This window comes from Rhinoderma darwinii (genome assembly GCF_050947455.1).
Source record: "Rhinoderma darwinii isolate aRhiDar2 chromosome 2 unlocalized genomic scaffold, aRhiDar2.hap1 SUPER_2_unloc_16, whole genome shotgun sequence".
Taxonomy (NCBI): Eukaryota; Metazoa; Chordata; class Amphibia; order Anura; family Rhinodermatidae; genus Rhinoderma; species Rhinoderma darwinii.
In genome coordinates, this window is record NW_027461681.1 from 385,001 (window position 1) to 391,760 (window position 6,760).

The following is a 6,760-nucleotide window of genomic DNA, read 5'->3' on the forward strand; positions in this document are numbered from 1 at the left end:
ATCCTCATGCCCAGCCAGAGTTCCAGGGTGATTGGTGGTAGGTACCGGTGGGGGGGCAGCGGGAGAAACCTACATCCCCATGCCCAGCCAGAGTTCCAGGGTGATTGGTGGTAGGTACCGGTGGGGGGGGCAGCGGGAGAAACCTACATCCCCATGCCCAGCCAGAGTTCCAGGGTGATTGGTGGTAGGTCCCGGTGGGGGGGGCAGCGGGAGAAACCTACATCCCCATGCCCAGCCAGAGTTCCAGGGTGATTGCTGGAAGGACCCGGTGGGGGGGCAGCGGGAGCAACCTGCATCCCCATGCCCAGCTAGAGTTCCAGGGTGATTGGTGGTAGGTCCCGGTGGGGGGGCAGCGGGAGCAACCTGCATCCCCATGCCCAGCCAGAGTTCCAGGGTGATTGGTGGTAGGTCCCGGTGGGGGGGCAGCGGGAGCAACCTGCATCCCCATGCCCAGCCAGAGTTCCAGGGTGATTGGTGGTAGGTACCGGTGGGGGGGCAGCGGGAGAAACCTACATCCCCATGCCCAGCCAGAGTTCCAGGGTGATTGCTGGAAGGACCCGGTGGGGGGGCAGCGGGAGCAACCTGCATCCCCATGCCCAGCTAGAGTTCCAGGGTGATTGGTGGTAGGTCCCGGTGGGGGGGCAGCGGGAGCAACCTGCATCCCCATGCCCAGCCAGAGTTCCAGGGTGATTGGTGGTAGGTACCGGTGGGGGGGCAGCGGGAGAAACCTACATCCCCATGCCCAGCCAGAGTTCCAGGGTGATTGGTGGTAGGTCCCGGTGGGGGGGCAGCGGGAGCAACCTGCATCCCCATGCCCAGCCAGAGTTCCAGGGTGATTGGTGGTAGGTCCCGGTGGGGGGGCAGCGGGAGCAACCTGCATCCCCATGCCCAGCCAGAGTTCCAGGGTGATTGGTGGTAGGTCCCGGTGGGGGGGCAGCGGGAGCAACCTGCATCCCCATGCCCAGCCAGAGTTCCAGGGTGATTGGTGGTAGGTCCCGGTGGGGGGCAGCGGGAGCAACCTGCATCCTCATGCCCAGCCAGAGTTCCAGGGTGATTGGTGGTAGGTCCCGGTGGGGGGGCAGCGGGAGAAACCTACATCCCCATGCCCAGCCAGAGTTCCAGGGTGATTGCTGGAAGGACCCGGTGGGGGGGCAGCGGGAGCAACCTGCATCCCCATGCCCAGCTAGAGTTCCAGGGTGATTGGTGGTAGGTCCCGGTGGGGGGGGGCAGCGGGAGCAACCTGCATCCCCATGCCCAGCCAGAGTTCCAGGGTGATTGCAGGTAGGTCCCGTTTGGGGCCAGCGGGAGCAACATGCATCCTCATGCCCAGCCAGAGTTCCAGGGTGATTGGTGGTAGGTACCGGTGGGGGGGGCAGCGGGAGAAACCTACATCCCCATGCCCAGCCAGAGTTCCAGGGTGATTGGTGGTAGGTCCCGGTGGGGGGCAGCGGGAGAAACCTACATCCCCATGCCCAGCCAGAGTTCCAGGGTGATTGCTGGAAGGACCCGGTGGGGGGGCAGCGGGAGCAACCTGCATCCCCATGCCCAGCTAGAGTTCCAGGGTGATTGGTGGTAGGTCCCGGTGGGGGGGGCAGCGGGAGCGACCTGCATCCCCATGCCCAGCCAGAGTTCCAGGGTGATTGGTGGTAGGTCCCGGTGGGGGGGCAGCGGGAGCAACCTGCATCCCCATGCCCAGCCAGAGTTCCAGGGTGATTGGTGGTAGGTCCCGGTGGGGGGGCAGCGGGAGCAACCTGCATCCCCATGCCCAGCCAGAGTTCCAGGGTGATTGGTGGTAGGTACCGGTGGGGGGGCAGCGGGAGAAACCTACATCCCCATGCCCAGCCAGAGTTCCAGGGTGATTGGTGGTAGGTCCCGGTGGGGGGGCAGCGGGAGCAACCTGCATCCCCATGCCCAGCCAGAGTTCCAGGGTGATTGGTGGTAGGTCCCGGTGGGGGGGGCAGCGGGAGCAACCTGCATCCCCATGCCCAGCCAGAGTTCCAGGGTGATTGGTGGTAGGTCCCGGTGGGGGGGCAGCGGGAGCAACCTGCATCCTCATGCCCAGCCAGAGTTCCAGGGTGATTGCAGGTAGGTCCCGTTGGGGGCCAGCGGGAGCAACATGCATCCCCATGCCCAGCCAGAGTTCCAGGGTGATTGCTGGAAGGACCCGGTGGGGGGGCAGCGGGAGCAACCTGCATCCCCATGCCCAGCTAGAGTTCCAGGGTGATTGGTGGTAGGTCCCGGTGGGGGGGCAGCGGGAGCAACCTGCATCCTCATGCCCAGCCAGAGTTCCAGGGTGATTGCTGGAAGGACCCGGTGGGGGGGCAGCGGGAGCAACCTGCATCCCCATGCCCAGCTAGAGTTCCAGGGTGATTGGTGGTAGGTCCCGGTGGGGGGGGCAGCGGGAGCAACCTGCATCCCCATGCCCAGCCAGAGTTCCAGGGTGATTGCAGGTAGGTCCCGTTGGGGGCCAGCGGGAGCAACATGCATCCTCATGCCCAGCCAGAGTTCCAGGGTGATTGGTGGTAGGTACCGGTGGGGGGGGGCAGCGGGAGAAACCTACATCCCCATGCCCAGCCAGAGTTCCAGGGTGATTGGTGGTAGGTCCCGGTGGGGGGCAGCGGGAGAAACCTACATCCCCATGCCCAGCCAGAGTTCCAGGGTGATTGCTGGAAGGACCCGGTGGGGGGGCAGCGGGAGCAACCTGCATCCCCATGCCCAGCTAGAGTTCCAGGGTGATTGGTGGTAGGTCCCGGTGGGGGGGGCAGCGGGAGCAACCTGCATCCCCATGCCCAGCCAGAGTTCCAGGGTGATTGGTGGTAGGTCCCGGTGGGGGGGCAGCGGGAGCAACCTGCATCCCCATGCCCAGCCAGAGTTCCAGGGTGATTGGTGGTAGGTCCCGGTGGGGGGGCAGCGGGAGCAACCTGCATCCTCATGCCCAGCCAGAGTTCCAGGGTGATTGCAGGTAGGTCCCGTTGGGGGCCAGCGGGAGCAACATGCATCCCCATGCCCAGCCAGAGTTCCAGGGTGATTGCTGGAAGGACCCGGTGGGGGGGCAGCGGGAGCAACCTGCATCCCCATGCCCAGCTAGAGTTCCAGGGTGATTGGTGGTAGGTCCCGGTGGGGGGGGCAGCGGGAGCAACCTGCATCCCCATGCCCAGCCAGAGTTCCAGGGTGATTGCAGGTAGGTCCCGTTGGGGGCCAGCGGGAGCAACATGCATCCTCATGCCCAGCCAGAGTTCCAGGGTGATTGGTGGTAGGTACCGGTGGGGGGCCAGCGGGAGCAACCTGCATCCCCATGCCCAGCCAGAGTTCCAGGGTGATTGGTGGTAGGTCCCGGTGGGGGGGCAGCGGGAGCAACCTGCATCCTCATGCCCAGCCAGAGTTCCAGGGTGATTGCAGGTAGGTCCCGTTGGGGGCCAGCGGGAGCAACATGCATCCCCATGCCCAGCCAGAGTTCCAGGGTGATTGCTGGAAGGACCCGGTGGGGGCAGCGGGAGCAACCTGCATCCCCATGCCCAGCTAGAGTTCCAGGGTGATTGGTGGTAGGTCCCGGTGGGGTGGAAGGGGAGCAGCGGGAGCAACCTGCATCCCCATGCCCAGCCAGAGTTCCAGGGTGATTGCAGGTAGGTCCCGGTGGGGGGGCAGCGGGAGCAACCTGCATCCTCATGCCCAGCCAGAGTTCCAGGGTGATTGCAGGTAGGTCCCGTTGGGGGCCAGCGGGAGCAACATGCATCCCCATGCCCAGCCAGAGTTCCAGGGTGATTGCTGGAAGGACCCGGTGGGGGCAGCGGGAGCAACCTGCATCCCCATGCCCAGCTAGAGTTCCAGGGTGATTGGTGGTAGGTCCCGGTGGGGTGGAAGGGGAGCAGCGGGAGCAACCTGCATCCCCATGCCCAGCCAGAGTTCCAGGGTGATTGCAGGTAGGTCCCGGTGGGGGGGCAGCGGGAGCAACTTGCATCTCCATGCCCAGCCAGAGTTCCAGGGTGATTGGTGGTAGGTCCCGGTGGGGTGGAAGGGGAGCAGCGGGAGCAACTTGCATCCCCATGCCCAGCCAGAGTTCCAGGGTGATTGCAGGTAGGTCCCGGTGGGAGTCAGCGGGAGCAACTTGCATCCCCATGCCCAGCCGGAGTTCCAGGGCGATTGCTGGTAGGTCCCGGTGGGGTGGAAGGGGGAGCAACCCGCATCTCCATGCCCAGCCAGAGTTCCAGGGTGATTGCTGGTAGGTCCCGGTGGGGTGGAAGGGGGGCAGCGGGAGCAACCTGCATCCCCATGCCCAGCCAGAGTTCCAGGGTGATTGCAGGTAGGTCCCGGTGGGAGTCAGCGGGAGCAACTTGCATCCCCATGCCCAGCCAGAGTTCCAGGGTGATTGCTGGTAGGTAAGGAGATCCATTTGGTGACCAAACAGCAGTGAAAATAAAAAGGCCCAAATGTCAAAGAATGGCACTTCTGCTACTGAAAGTGAAACATTTGAAAGTGAAACATTTAAAATCAAGTTAAAGTGGGGTATGTTCAAAAATGTCAGAGGCGGCGGTGAGCAGCAGAGGCAGGCCGGGGCAGAGTTCCAGGGCCAGGGGGTGACGGCAGGCAGCGTAGGCCGGGGCAGAGTTCCAGGGCGGTGGGGAGAGGACTGGGCCTCAATCCAAGGAGATCCATTTGGTGACCAAGCAGCAGTGAAAATAAAAAGGCCCAAATGTCAAAGAATGACATTTCTGCAACTGAAAGTGAAACATTTGAAAGTGAAACATTTAAAATCAAGTTAAAGTGGGGTATGTTCAAAAATGTCAGAGGCGGTAGTGAACAGCAGAGGTAGGCCGGGGCAGAGTTCCAGGGCCAGGGGTGTGACGGCAGGCAGCGTAGGCCGGGGCAGAGTTCCAGGGCGGTGGGGAGAGGACTAGGCCTCAATCCAAGGAGATCCATTTGGTGACCAAGCAGCAGTGACAATAAAAAGGCCCAAATGTCAAAGAATGGCATTTCTGCTACTGAAAGTGAAACATTTGAAAGTGAAACATTTAAAATCAAGTTAAAGTGGGGTATGTTCAAAAATGTCAGAGGCGGTAGTGAACAGCAGAGGCAGACCGTGGCACAGTTCCAGGGCCAGAGTGTGATACTGTCCGCCGATAGATAACCCTTTGCACATTATCGTCATCATCATTATCATCAGCAGTTGCTGTCAGCCAGCTCCAGAGTGTATGAGCGGGGTGTGCTGCCCATTGCAGCCCGGGGTAGAGGAGCCGTATGCAAGCTGTGCATGCCCGGTGGCAACAGTGTATGAGCTCCACAGCGCCAGCGGGGGGGGGGGTCCCACTATGTCCCAAGCCGCCTGACATGTACTTCCGGTCGGCTAGGAGGTGGCATGTCACCTGGGCTGTCAGCCAGCCCCAGAGTGTATGAGCGGCGTGTGCCTGCACCCGTGGGGGGGATACAGGAGCCATGGGGAAGCTGTGCAAGACCGGGGGCAGCCGTGTAGGAGCTCTGCAGCGCCCGCTGTGGACTTCCAGGGCAAGAGCGGTAGGAGCGGCCAACTCATGCCGACCTCCTGGAACTCCCCGTCGGCCTCGCTCGCGGGTCGGTCCCGCTGATTTTTCTACCTTCATAATAAAAAAATCTTTTTTTTTTTATGGCATTTTCGGAAGCCTCAAGCCCACCTGGAGTTGCACGAGCAAGGCCACGTCGGCGTCTCCTTCCGAAAGCGGCCGGGAGCCAGTTCCGAGTATGAGCGGCGTGTGCCTGCCTTTTGCACCCGTGGGGGGATAGAGGGGCCCCTTGGGAGCTTGTACATGCCGGCAGCTTCCTTGTGGGAGCTCCACAGCGCCCGCGGCGAGTCCCGTTGTGTCCAGCCGGCTGACAAGCACTTCCGGTCCGCGAAGGATGCATGTCAGCGGCGGTGTGCCCGCTCCGGGTATGAGCGGCGTGTGCCTGCCTATGGCATCCTTGGGGGGATAGAGGAGCCATGGGGAAGCCGTGCCAGCCCGGTTGCAGCCGTGTACCAGCTCCTCAGCGCCAGCGTCGGAGTTTGAGGGCTTTAGCGGTATGCACGGCCAACTCATGCCGACCTCCTGGAACTCCCCGTCGGCTTCGCTCGCGGGTCGGTCCCGCTGATTTTTCTACCTTCATAATAAAAAAATCTTTTTTTTTTTATGGCATTTTCGGAAGCCTCAAGCCCACCTGGAGTTGCACGAGCAAGGCCACGTCGGCGTCTCCTTCCGAAAGCGGCCGGGAGCCAGTTCCGAGTATGAGCGGCGTGTGCCTGCCTTTTGCACCCGTGGGGGGATAGAGGGGCCCCTTGGGAGCTTGTACATGCCGGCAGCTTCCTTGTGGGAGCTCCACAGCGCCCGCGGCGAGTCCCGTTGTGTCCAGCCGGCTGACAAGCACTTCCGGTCCGCGAAGGATGCATGTCAGCGGCGGTGTGCCCGCTCCGGGTATGAGCGGCGTGTGCCTGCCTATGGCATCCTTGGGGGGATAGAGGAGCCATGGGGAAGCCGTGCCAGCCCGGTTGCAGCCGTGTACCAGCTCCTCAGCGCCAGCGTCGGAGTTTGAGGGCTTTAGCGGTATGCACGGCCAACTCATGCCGACCTCCTGGAACTCCCCGTCGGCTTCGCTCGCGGGTCGGTCCCGCTGATTTTTCTACCTTCATAATAAAAAAATCTTTTTTTTTTTATGGCATTTTCGGAAGCCTCAAGCCCACCTGGAGTTGCACGAGCAAGGCCACCTCGGCGTCTCCTTCCGAAAGCGGCCGGGAGCCAGTTCCGAGTATGAGCGG